The sequence below is a fragment of the Nicotiana tabacum genome, chromosome 9, assembly GCF_000715075.1.
Source record: "Nicotiana tabacum cultivar K326 chromosome 9, ASM71507v2, whole genome shotgun sequence".
Taxonomy (NCBI): domain Eukaryota; kingdom Viridiplantae; phylum Streptophyta; class Magnoliopsida; order Solanales; family Solanaceae; genus Nicotiana; species Nicotiana tabacum.
Genome location: NC_134088.1, coordinates 19,773,887 through 19,786,884, shown reverse-complemented (window position 1 = coordinate 19,786,884; position 12,998 = coordinate 19,773,887).

The window sequence follows — 12,998 nt, the reverse complement described above, 5'->3', positions numbered from 1 at the left end:
CCTTCGGTTTGACTAATGCCCTAACGGTGTTTATGGATTTGATGAACCGGGTGTTTAGGCCCTATATCGATTTGTTTATCATTGTCTTCACTGATGACATTTTGATCTACTCATGTAGCATGGAGGAGCACAAGCAACATTTGAGAGTGGTGCTTCAAACCTAGCAGTAACAAAAACTATATGTTAAGTTCTCTAAGTGTGAGTTCTGGTTGGATTCTGTGGAATTCTTGGGGCATGTTGTATCAGGCGAATTAAGGTTGATCCCAAGAAGATTGAGGAAGTTCAGAGTTGGCCTCGTCCTACCACATCAATTGAGATCAAGAGCTTCTTGGGGTTAGCGGGTTATTATCGCTAGTCTGTGGAGGGATTCTTATCTATCGCAACACCTTTGACTAGATTGACCCAGAAGGGTGCTCCGCTCTGGTGGTCCGATGATTGTGAGGTGATCTTTCAGAAGCTCCAGATCGCATTGACTTTAGCACCAGTGTTAGTGTTACCTTCTGGTTCAGGGATTTATACTATGTATTGTGATACTTCACGCGTTGGTTTGGGTTGTGTACTGATGTAGGAGGGGGCGAGTTATTGCATATGCTTCACGTCAACTGAAGCCCCACGAGAAGAATTACCCGGTACATGATTTAGAGTTGGCTGCGATTGTTCATGCTCTTAAGATCTAGAGGCATTATCTTTATGGGGTGTCCTATGAAATTTACACCGATCATCACAGCTTACAGCACTTGTTCAAGCAGAGGGATCTCAATTTGAGGCAGCGCAGGTGGCTTGAGAATATAGTTGCAGATGGGTATGGGTAGTTTGGCCTTCATTTCAGCAGAGGAGAAGCCATTAGCTTCGGACATTCAGTCCTTGGCTAACAGACTTGTGTGGTTGGATATTTTAGAGTTCGACAGAATTCTTGCATGCGTTGTTGCTCAGTCTTCACTTTTCAAGCAGATCAAGGCTCGCCTATTTGATGATTCTCACTTGCTGGTTCTCAGAGAGACGTAATACAGGGTGGTGCCAAGGAAGTTACTATCGGCGGGGATGGTGTTCTACGACTCCAGGTCGCTTATGTGTTCCTAATGTTGGTGTCTTGAGGGAGAAGATCCTATAGGAGGCACATCGTTCTCGGTATTCTATACATTCAGGTGCTACAAAGATGTATCGTGACCTGAGGTAGCATTATTGGTGGCGGCGGATGAAGAAGGACATAATTGACTATGTGGCGAGGTGCCTAAATTGCAAGCAGGTCAAGTATGAGCATCAGAGGCTAGGTGGCCTACTTCAGTAGATGACTATACCTGAGTGGAAATAGGAGCACATTACTATGGACTTCGTAGTTGGGTTGCCGCGGACCTTGCGGAAATTTGATGTAGTTTGGGTCATTGTCGACAGATTAACCAAGTCGGCACACTTCATTTCGGTTGTGACCATGTATTCTTTAGAGAGGTTAGCCCAAATTTATATTCAGGAGATTGTTCGGTTGTATGGTGTACCTATCTCTATTATATCAGATAGAGGCCCTCAGTTTACTTCATATTTTTGGAGAGCAATACAGAGTGAGTTAAGGACCCGTGTAGAGCTCAGCACATCCTTTCATCCGCAGACTGACGGGAAGTCGGAGCGGACATTTCAGATTTTGGATGACATGCTCAGAGCATGTGTGATTGACTTCGGAGGACAGTGGGATCGGTTCTTGCCTTTGGCTGAGTTCGCTTACAACAACAGTTATCAATCCAGCATCGAGATGGCTCCATTTGAGGCTTTATATGGTCAGCGATGTCGTTCTCCCATCGGATGGTTTGAGCCCGGCGAGGCCAAGTTGTATGGTACTGATTTGGTAAAGGATGACTTGGAAAAGGTAAAGTTGATCCAGGAGCAACTTCGCACAGCACGGTCCAGACAGAAGAGTTACGCGGATCAGAAGGTGCGTGATTTATCTTTTATGGTGGGCGAGAAGGTTCTCTTGAAGGTCTCGTCGATGAAGGGGGTCATGTGGTTCGGAAAGAAGGGCAAGTTGAGCCCAATATTTATAGGTCCGTTCGAGGTGTTGAGACGAGTTGGGGAGGTTGCTTATGAACTTGCTTTACCTCCTACTTTATCGGGAGTTCATCCGATTTTCCATGTGTCTATGCTCTGAAGGTATCATGCTGACATGATCCATGTGTTGGAATACAACACGGTTCAATTGGATGAGAGTCTGGGTTATGAGGAGGAGCCAGTTGCCATTGTTGACTGACAGGTTTGCCAGTTGAGGTCCAAGATGATTTCTGCAGTAAAGGTTCAGCGGAGGGGTCAACCAGTCGAGGAGGCAACTTGGGAGACCGAGGAGCAGATATCCACACTTATTCAGCACTCCAGGTATGATTCTAGACCCGTTCGAGGACGAATGTTTGTTTAAGAGGTGGAGAATGTAACGAACCGACCAGTCGTTTTGCTTTTTAGATCCCCGTTCCCCTAAATAAGACTCCCCATATATTGTTTTACTGTTTTATGACTTGCGGGGATGGTTAGTTCGGTATTTGGAAGGGTTCGGGTTGAAATCGAAACACTTGATTCCTTAAGGTAGGCAAAAAGGGCTAAGTTTGACTTTGGTCAACATTTTGAGTAAACGACCTCAAAACCGGGATTTGACGGTCCCAATAGGTTTGTATAATAATTTTGGACTTAGGCATTTGTTCGGATCGGGTGTTGGATGATCTGGGAGTGTTTCAACGCTTGATATTGATAGTTGGAACCTTGGAGGTTTTAAAGCTCTTTAAATTTGGTTTAGAGTAGGTTTTGGTATTATCGAGGTGCGTTTGGGATTCCGAGCCTGGGAATAGTTCAGTATGGTGATTTAAGACTTGCACGCAAAATTTGAAGTCATTTCAAGTACTTTAAATATGTTTTGGCGCATTCAGAGTAAGTTGGAAGAACTTGAAGTTCATCAGTTGATTCAATTTTGGTTTGGGGTGTGATTCTTAGTTTTGGCATTGTTTTCCACGTTCCGAGGGTTCGAACAGGTCCGTTTTATATTTATGGACTTGCTGGTATGTTTGGGTGGACCCCAGGGGCCTCGGGTGTTAATCGGACGAGGCACGGACCAAGTTTTGGACTTAGAGGAAATGGCTGAAGCATCTAGCTTCTGGTGTAATTGTACATGCGGAAGGCCAGCTGCAGGTGCGAGCTCGCAGTAGTGAGACATCAACCGCAGAAGTAGCCTAGCAAAGGCTACCTAGGAATCGCAGAAGCGGTGGGAGGACCACACCTGCGGAGGCGCATATGCGAAGTAGACGATCGCAGAACTGGGGAAGGGGCAGGTGCGACATGCTCACCGCAGAAGCGGTCTCACAGAAGCGAGCCACTGGTCGCATAAGTGAGAGAGCCAACCGAGGGGAGGAATGCATCTGCGAGGCCCTTTCCGCAGATGCGGAGCCGTTTATGCGGCCAAAGGAGCCGCAGAAGCGGAAGTCCTAGAGGCAGTGAGCTTTATTTATTAATGGAATTAGGCCATTTCTAACCTATTTCTTTCATATTCTGGGAAATGTTGGAGCTTCTTGAGAGAGGTATAACATACATAGATTAAGGGTCAATTTTAACATGTAAATTTGTGAAAATTATGGGTTTAGGTAAAAAAACCTAGGTTTTGATAAAAATAGGATTTAACCACGAAAATGGTTATGGGCTTGAGTGAAAATTATATATTTGAGTTCGTGAGGTTATGGATAACAACTTTCTTCGAAAATTTCCGAAACCTTGGCACGTGGGCCCGAGGGTGAATTTTAGGAACCTTCCAATTTGGGTTGGGTAATTACTCTAATAGTTAAATTATGAATTTTGGAACATGTATTGATTAAGTTATATAATATTTGACTAGTTTCAGGTCATTTGGCAACGAGTTAAGGATTTAAAGCATATTTGTGGATCGGGAATAAGCTTGAGAACGAGGTAAGTCTCTTGCCTAACCTTGTAAGAGGGAACCCATCACCTTAGGTGTATTTTTATTGTGAATTGTATGTGTGGGGAATTATGTACGCACTAGGTGACGAGAGTCCGTGCGTAGCTATATTCTATGTGATGTCCGGGATAGTCTTAGGCTTACTCCATGCTTTGTTTGCTCTATTATGTTGGTCACACATATTAATTATCTTATTTAGAGCTGAGATCAAGGATTTTAAGATTTAAAGCCTCCCGTTTAAATTTCTTATGTGTGGAGAAAAATGGAAGAATTTTATAATAACTTTGAGAAATCTATGTTCACTCGCGTCGCAAGTATTTCGGCGAGCGAGATAAATTTCCTCTACTCTCATGGGAGCGGGCCGTTCGTCTCGATAGGTTAATAGATGCATCTATGGTTCGTGATTTTCGACGCTCGACCGTGCACACAGTATATACATGTATTTTGGATCAGGTCGTACGACCTCAGCACAAATCGTGTGTAATAATATTTGGAGCCTAATCTTCTTGATATGATTTTATTGGCTTGAGAGGTTACTATTATTTAAATGGTGAAAATTGACTTGGAATTTATTGTTAGTGAAAGAAATATTTTTTTATCGCTTGTTATAGAGGTTTATGGTTGTTTACATAACTCATGCTTATTTAAAATTTTGGTATTTTATTGTTAGCCCATAGTATGTGTCGAAGTCGACCCCTCGTCACTACTTCTTCGAGGTTAGACTAGATACTTACTGGGTACATGATGTTTATGTACTCAGGATACACTTCTGCACTAACCGTGCAGTATCTGAGGCAGGTGCATCTGGACATCATCCCGGCGCGCACTCCTGATACATCGAGACTTAGCGGTGAGCTGCCTTCCGAGCCGTTCTGCAACACCCGAAGTCTTTCTTTTGTATTTACTTTCTGTCTACTTTATTTCAGACAGTAGTTTAGTATTTTGTGTATTCTACTAGTAGATCATACACTTGTGACACCAGGTCTTGGAATTTTGCTAGTAGACACTTAATGATTTTTGAGTATTTATTTCACTACACTTGATCTTACAATTTGTTACATTTTATTTTATTAAATTTTATCATCTCTTACTTATGTAATAATTAAAAATTAACTATTTCAAAAATATTAAAAGAGTAGATACACGGTTAGTTCACTATTGGCTTGCCTAGCGGAGACGTTGGGCGCCATCACGGCCTATAGGAAATCAGGTCGTGACATTTTGATACTTTGTTTTTAATTTTCTAATTATGTAAGGATGACAAAAGGTAGGTACCTATATATGTTGTGTTTCTCTTTAAAGGTTGAGTGCTTCTTTTTATTTGTTTTATGATGTTGATCATAAATTTAATGAGAAAAAATTTAAAAATATAAATTCTTTGGCTATCCCTCAATGCTAACATATTAAGCTCTTCAAAGAATCAATGATCTCTAAAGATGTATCTTATTTATGACTTATTGTTGATTTGCTTCACGTACTATATGAACAAAAGGTTAGGCAGATGAACGAGGCAAAAAAGCTTAGAAGAGAGAAAATGATGCACCTATTACCCCCATGCGTAGGACCAATATTAGCAGCTTGATGTCACGATCCAAAATTTATCTAGCCATGATGACACCTAACCCAACCCGCTAGGTAAGCCAGTTAACCACAAACCAATTCAAATGATATTTATTAAGAAAAGAAATGATAATAGGACTGAACTGTTATACAAAAATTTCCAAGGACTGGTAGTACAAATCATGAGCTTCTAATATTTAGAATTTACAAAGCTGGTATGAAATAAAGTACATCATATGTTTAAAATATACATGAACAAATTAAAATTCTAAAGCTACCAAGATCATGAGGCAGCTATGACCGGAACGCAGATACATCTTCAAATCTAGCTCCCGCCGTGCATAACAACATCAACATCCAATATTTGCATGCAAGGTGAAGAAGTATAATATGAGTACAACTGACCCCACGTACTAAATAAGTAACAAACCTAACCTTAGGTTGAAAATAGTGACTAGCTAGGATAAGCGTCAAGGTCCAACTCCAATAACTAGTAACAGTTCATAACAATATGATAAAGATGGTAGAAGAAATAATTCAGCTGGTTGAGAGTTACGAAAAATGGTCTTGCTTTTCAAGTATAACAGTAGATCCCAAATCTTTCACCGAAAACCTCAAAATATATGAATAAGTTTGAAAACTGTGATTTTTCCAAAAACCTTTCAATAATAAACAAGATGTTTCGTTTCTCAGATAGCATGAGAAAAATACATCTTTATGCCTACATGTCAATATACAGGTGAAATCATGAATGTCACCAAAATCGGGTAGCATGAGAAAATGCATCTCTATGCCTGTATCTCAAGTACGAATGTCAAATGCAATGTATCTCAATGATGAACTCATGTACTCACACTCTCTCAGAGTACTCAATATTACTGTCTCGTATTCTCACTCATCATGCACAATACTCAGCACACTCAGTCACTTAATACTGTACAGGGTAGATCCAACCCAAACATAATAACTGCTAGCAACTGCACTCACTGGGGGTGTGCAGACTCTAGAGGGCCTCCTTTTGCCCAAGCTCTATAATCCGTACGGACAATTCACGTGCTGCACGGATAAATCACGTACTATAGTATCAATATCTGGATCAGCACGGATAACTCACCTGTTATACGGACAACTCATATGCTATAGTATCAATATATGGATCCGCACAGACAACTCACATGCTGCATGGATAACTCATGTGCTATAGTATCAATATCTGGATTCACACGGACAACTCACGTGCTATAGTATCAATATCTAGATCCTCACGGATAACTCACATGCTACACGAACAACGCACGTGCCATAGTATCAATAACCTCACAATCAGGTCCTCGGCCTCACTCAGTCATCAATTTCTCCAGTCTTTCGGGCTCACAATGTCATGAAACTAGCCAAAAATGATGATATGATATATCAATAAATAATAATAGAGACTGGGATATGATATGCAATGAATGTATATGACTGAGTATGAAATTTCAATTTAAACATATAATTCAACAGTAGTAATGACCTCAGTGGGTCCCAATAATACCGGCATTTACGTAAGTATGATTTCTAACATGAGTCGCGACCCAGTTTCTATAACACATGAAAAATACATGAAAAATAAAAAAATACAAGTTAATTGACTACACAACTCTAAGGAATCGACCGAGTCTCAATTTCTACGGTGCACGCCCACACGCCCGTCACCTAGCATATGTGTCACCTCCAAGCAAATCACATAACACGTATAATCAGGGTTCATACCCTCAACTCCAAGTTTAAAAGTGTTACTTACCTTGAACAAGCCAAATCCAATACCGAGCAAGCCAAGCGATGCTCCAAAATACCATCTCGCATGTACTGACCTCCGAACGACTCGAAACTAGCCAAAAGCAACTCAAATACATCAAATAATTCCAAAGGAAATAAACCCAATCGATAAAGGTTGAATCTTTAATCAAAAGCCCAAAATCAATCCAAAAGTACAACCCAGGTCCGCGCCTCAAAACTTGACGAAACTTATAAAATACAACAACCCATTCAATTACGAGTTCAACCATATAATTTTCACTCAAATCCGACTCCGAATCGATGTTCAAAACTCAAAAACTCACTCTATGAAACTTTAGGTTAAAACCCCCAATTTTTCTTTAAAATTCATAATCCAATTGCCAAAAACAAAGATAGAATCACGAAATATAATAAAAAATGAGGGCAGAACACTTACCCCAATCCATACGGTGAAAATCGCTTCAAATATCGTCTCAATCCGAGCTCCATAGCTACAAATATGTAAAAATGTCTGAAACCTTCGAAATAAAGTACTTTATACACTGTTCCAGGGGTACCCTTCGCGATCGCGATTACAAAATTTTGCAGGACAATTTTTATCCTATGCGATCGCGGTCATTTCCCCGCGATCGCGATGAACAAACTTCCATTTACCCCTTCCCAACTCTTCTCATACAGCCTGTAGTATATTAGCCATAACGTTTTGTACAAAACTCCAAATGACAAACGGTTTAATGTTTTGAAAACTAGATACAAAGGGCTACAACTTTAAATTTTTGAATCATCTCCAAATTTCTTATAAATTGCAAGTTATAAGATTCCAAAGTCGGGTCAGTGCATCAGAGATTTTCTTCTATGCGATCGCGTGAAGTCTTCCCAAGCCCTCGGGGCATCACGCCAAACATCCAGACAAGTCTAGAAACATCTTGCGAACTTGCTCGCACGATCAAATCACCAAATTAACACCCAAAACCATGAATCAGACATCAACACACATGAAATTTGAAGGGACAACTCAAGAACTTCTAGAATTACAACCAAGCGTCCGAATGCTATCAAACCAACTCCGAACGACCCCGAATTTTGCAGGCAAGTTCCAAATCATAACGTAGACCTAGTCTATGTTTCAAATCTCACTTAACAACATCAAAATCACAAATCACACCTCAAATCGACTTAATGAAATTAATGAACTTTCAAAATTCAAAACTAATGCCGAACAAGCCTAAAAACCTCGGATTGATCTCAAATTTGGCACACAAGTCATAAATGACATAACGAACCTACTATAACATCCAGAATCAAAATCCGGCCCTGATATCAATAAAGTCAAACCTCGATCAAACCTATGAACATTTCCAAACCTTCAAATTTCCAGCTTTCACCAATTAGTGTCGAATTCTTCTAGAAATATCCAAATACAAATCTGGGCATACACCCATATTCAAAATCACCATCCGGACCTAACGAAATCATCAAAACTGCGATCCGAGGTCAAATACTAAATAGTCAAACTGGGTCAACTCTTCCAACTTAAAGCTTCAACAATGAAATTCATTCTTCCAAACAAGTTCTGAAACACCTGAAAACTAGCGCCGACAATTCACACAAGTCATAATACGTCATACGGGGCTACTCGTTCCCCCAAACTACTGAGCGAAGTGAAATTGCTAAAAACGACCGATCGGGTCATTACATTCTCCCCCACTTAAACATACGTTCATCCTCGAACGTGCCAAGAGTCATTCCAAAGCCATCAAATCGCCGAGTAACCTTACCATGGACATACCCGGGGGTGATCTATTCTCAACTGAATATTCAAAAAGTGGTAAGTATTTATGGCGTGAATTCCATGTTGCCGTTTCTCGAGCCATGTCACCCTATTCCATATAGGCCCGATAACACAACATAACTGAAGATCATTACTTCAACCTCAGCCCATAAACCATATAATCCAATTTCCAACATCTGAAATTTCCCACAAGACCCGAACCTCGCATCTACACATTGTATAAGTATGAACAAGCTGTATCAAACCATAACCATAACCCAAGATGTGATCACATGACATACCACACAACTCGCATACTCGTAGCAAAATTTCCGATTACGGTGGCTGCTCAAAACATCCCAATACCGATAATAAACCTCATATCAAATAAAACCTCATTCTAAAATCTTCGTACACTGCCAATGATGAAAGAAACATGCAGAAACTCAGAACCATATATCAGACCAACAAGCCATAGAGCTCCCTCTCCTTCGACAAGAAGTATAGCTAATTTCTAAGTCGATCAACTATATTATCCTTCCAAATATACCGCAAACAAATCCGATATCACCCATTTTAGGTCCGATGACCTCATCTCATCACACAACCACTATAGTGATATGCCACATCAATACAACCTAAAACCAAAATCCACACAATCTGTGCACCAATAATCAACAACCTTAATGTACTCAATCATGGAAAATGACTCAAATGAGAGAACCATCTCGCAAGTTCAACAAGTGCCACCACAACCGCAATGCTACAAACACATCTTATGTAGTAGAACCAAGACACACGAATCTAACACAAAGGATCATATCGCGACATAGCCCAGCTGCACTGCGTGACCCTATCCAAACACAGGTCCATATGAAATACCTCAAGACACCATGCTCAAAATCAGCAACTACACACAATTTGATATCAAATACATGACGTGTATGACCATAACCACAAAGAAGAAAATAGCACAATATACCACAGGCCGGAGAGAACATAACCAAGCCACAATCAATCATTCGACACCCCAATAACCATCTCGCTCGAATCCCGCTACAAGACCCAAATAGAACCGCACCATGTGTGCTTACAACCAACAAATCACAACCCCTCGTAGCATAGATGAGTAATACATAGATCATATTAGAGCACGAATAAGCTCCACTCTAACCGAATGTCACATCCTCTAACAATAACAGTACGGAGTAGACCAATCCGACCCGGTGTATAATACACATCCTTGTTGGGCCTACCAATGTGCCCCAAATCAACTCTGGTCATCCACAAATAGATAAATAATCCTCCAAAAATCCACAATGACCTAACCATAAAATATACTATCATCTGGCTAGCTTTGGCCACATCTTCACCGTCCTCAACCATGAAACAATCTGCTTCTGAGAACTTCTGGTCTCCAAATCGGTAGAACACACGAATCACCATATCTGATCACATCTCTCATACATGATCATCCCACGAGGAATACATCTATAATTCTTCCATGCCACATAGCAAAATCTAAATATCAATCAACCAGGCGAGTACCACAATACCAATGAAGCATCCACACCTTCTGAAATGTACGCTCTCCTTAGGTAATACCAAGTAGTAATATCATTCATCTAGTCATCTAAAACCGCCCATGTTGTCTAAGAATTCATGCCCTTCTTTCAAAACTACACTGTGACCTTGCACACGCAAATCTTAATCCCACACAACATACCACATCTATCACGAATATGAAAAGTATGAGAATTTTATAAACAACTCTGAGTCGCAAGCAAACTACATACTCAATTAGCCATGAATCTTCCATTTGATCTCATCCAGGAAAAAATCACAACACGCAACATGCTCCTCATGCCAGCAGGAAATATACACCTCAAACCATGGTAGAAACCATTGTGAACACTTTGAAATCCATTTGCACATAACCCAGCTATCATAACCGAATCCCTCTAACTCAACCAAGTTACGCAAATCGCCAAAACCCAAGAGCATTGCCAAGAAACACCTGTAGAGGCTCACCACATCATAAGTACCTAAAGAACCAATCATATCCATTACCGTGTTGATTTAAGCTATTACCAAGTTGTCCTATTTCTCTGAGTTCCTTCCGAATTACCCTCAAATGGACACTTCCCTTGCCAGAACACCACGATCCTTAACCAAAACTCACCCCCACGAGATCCTAGCATAAAACCACACCGCCTTAAGGCTCATAAGCTGCCGTATTCCCTCTTAAGAAACCCAAACGTACTACAACCGAGACACCCACTCTGAAAAGACCTGTGAATCTAAAGTTGTTTTTTCACCTTTCTGATACTGAAATATAAAATCCGTAATGATATTAAAATACCGCAAGTCCCGAGACCATCCGATGCAAATCTCAGATTCAAGCCATATACTAATTTTGAAAAACGTTCACAATTACTACATAAAAATCTTGAATCCATTAGAACTTTATCAAGAGTCATCCACTCTACTTAAATCTCAATTACACCATCCAAACGGGTCTAACTGCCTATGATTAATTAGCACAACAACATCCCAAATAAGTAATTTTGCCTTAACGCAATCGAGAAAATTCATACACCGTGCAAACTACATCTGTCACGAATAACAACTCAACTCATTCCATGATTTCCATATACCCATAAAGTGTAGCATAACCCATATCCAGAAATTCTTTTACTCGAGTCATCCTCCCTCTCCACCTTTGCTAGTCATATCTGATTCACAAGTATGCCTCAAACCGAAACCAGTATAACACATAACCATGCAATCAAATTGGTGATAGCATACTCCCCCACTTGGCTCAAAGCCATAGATCAAAATACTCGATAACTCATAATACCCATACTTTATTACTACCGTAATACCGTAGGGAGATTCAACTAAGTCCTTTATAAACTCAGATAACACAAACCATATAGCACCTCAAATCATCTACTAAGCTCGTGTATATCCACGTGACGGTTAGGTCGACTTTCTCAACCAAATTCAAATTCAAATCTCAACAAATATACCCCGCTGGTAGAAAAGAAACTCTCCACACAACATTATAAGGATCACACCTCCGTAGATTACTCTGCAGGAGATAACTCACCTGTTTAGCCTCAAATTGGCATCTTGCTATACCCTTTCGCAGCTGTGATTACTACGCCATCACTTAATCTTCCTTAGTCTAAACTCACCACAAGACATGAAAATCTACTTCGTTCCACAATTAAACAACATGAAAAAACTTCCAACACACTCATAACTCGAGACTATACGTCACATCAAGACAACAATCTAGCACCCAATAGTCTTTTTTACATCTCAAGCAAACTATTCCTGTAACAATCAAACCATCTGAACACATTTTGCAGTCACATCATGCTCATCATATAGCCATCCAGACACTCATCGAGTCACAAATTTAACTCATAGGGATGCTACCGGACATATAAGTCCAAAAGTACGTGCTCACAAAACCGAAATCCCCATGCTCAAGATGCAGTCAAAACTCGGCCTCGAGTCCTCCAGACTTACCCATTATTAGCGCACCAAAATCAAACCTCGCACCTCATCCATTGAATCACAAGTCGGCGATGCATAGCTGATACCGAGTGCTCACATACGCATACGAATGCGTGGAGGGAATTCAAAGAGTTATATTTCAAGCTGAATCAATCCCCCATGATAAGGAAAGAAAGATGGGAAGTTTATCCTAAATACCCTTGTTACACCCCATGTTTTCGTACGTGAAAGTATGCCATAAGTTAATTGATGAAAGCTCAGGAATGAAATGTTACATCTCGCATTTTCGGACGTTAAAGTTTCATCGTAAGTTAATCGACGTAAATTTGGAAATGAGATTTATTTTGGGATTATAAGTATTACGCTATTTCAAATAAGTGATAAGTTAATTCGTGAAGGTGAGAGGGTAAGCAAATCGATGAA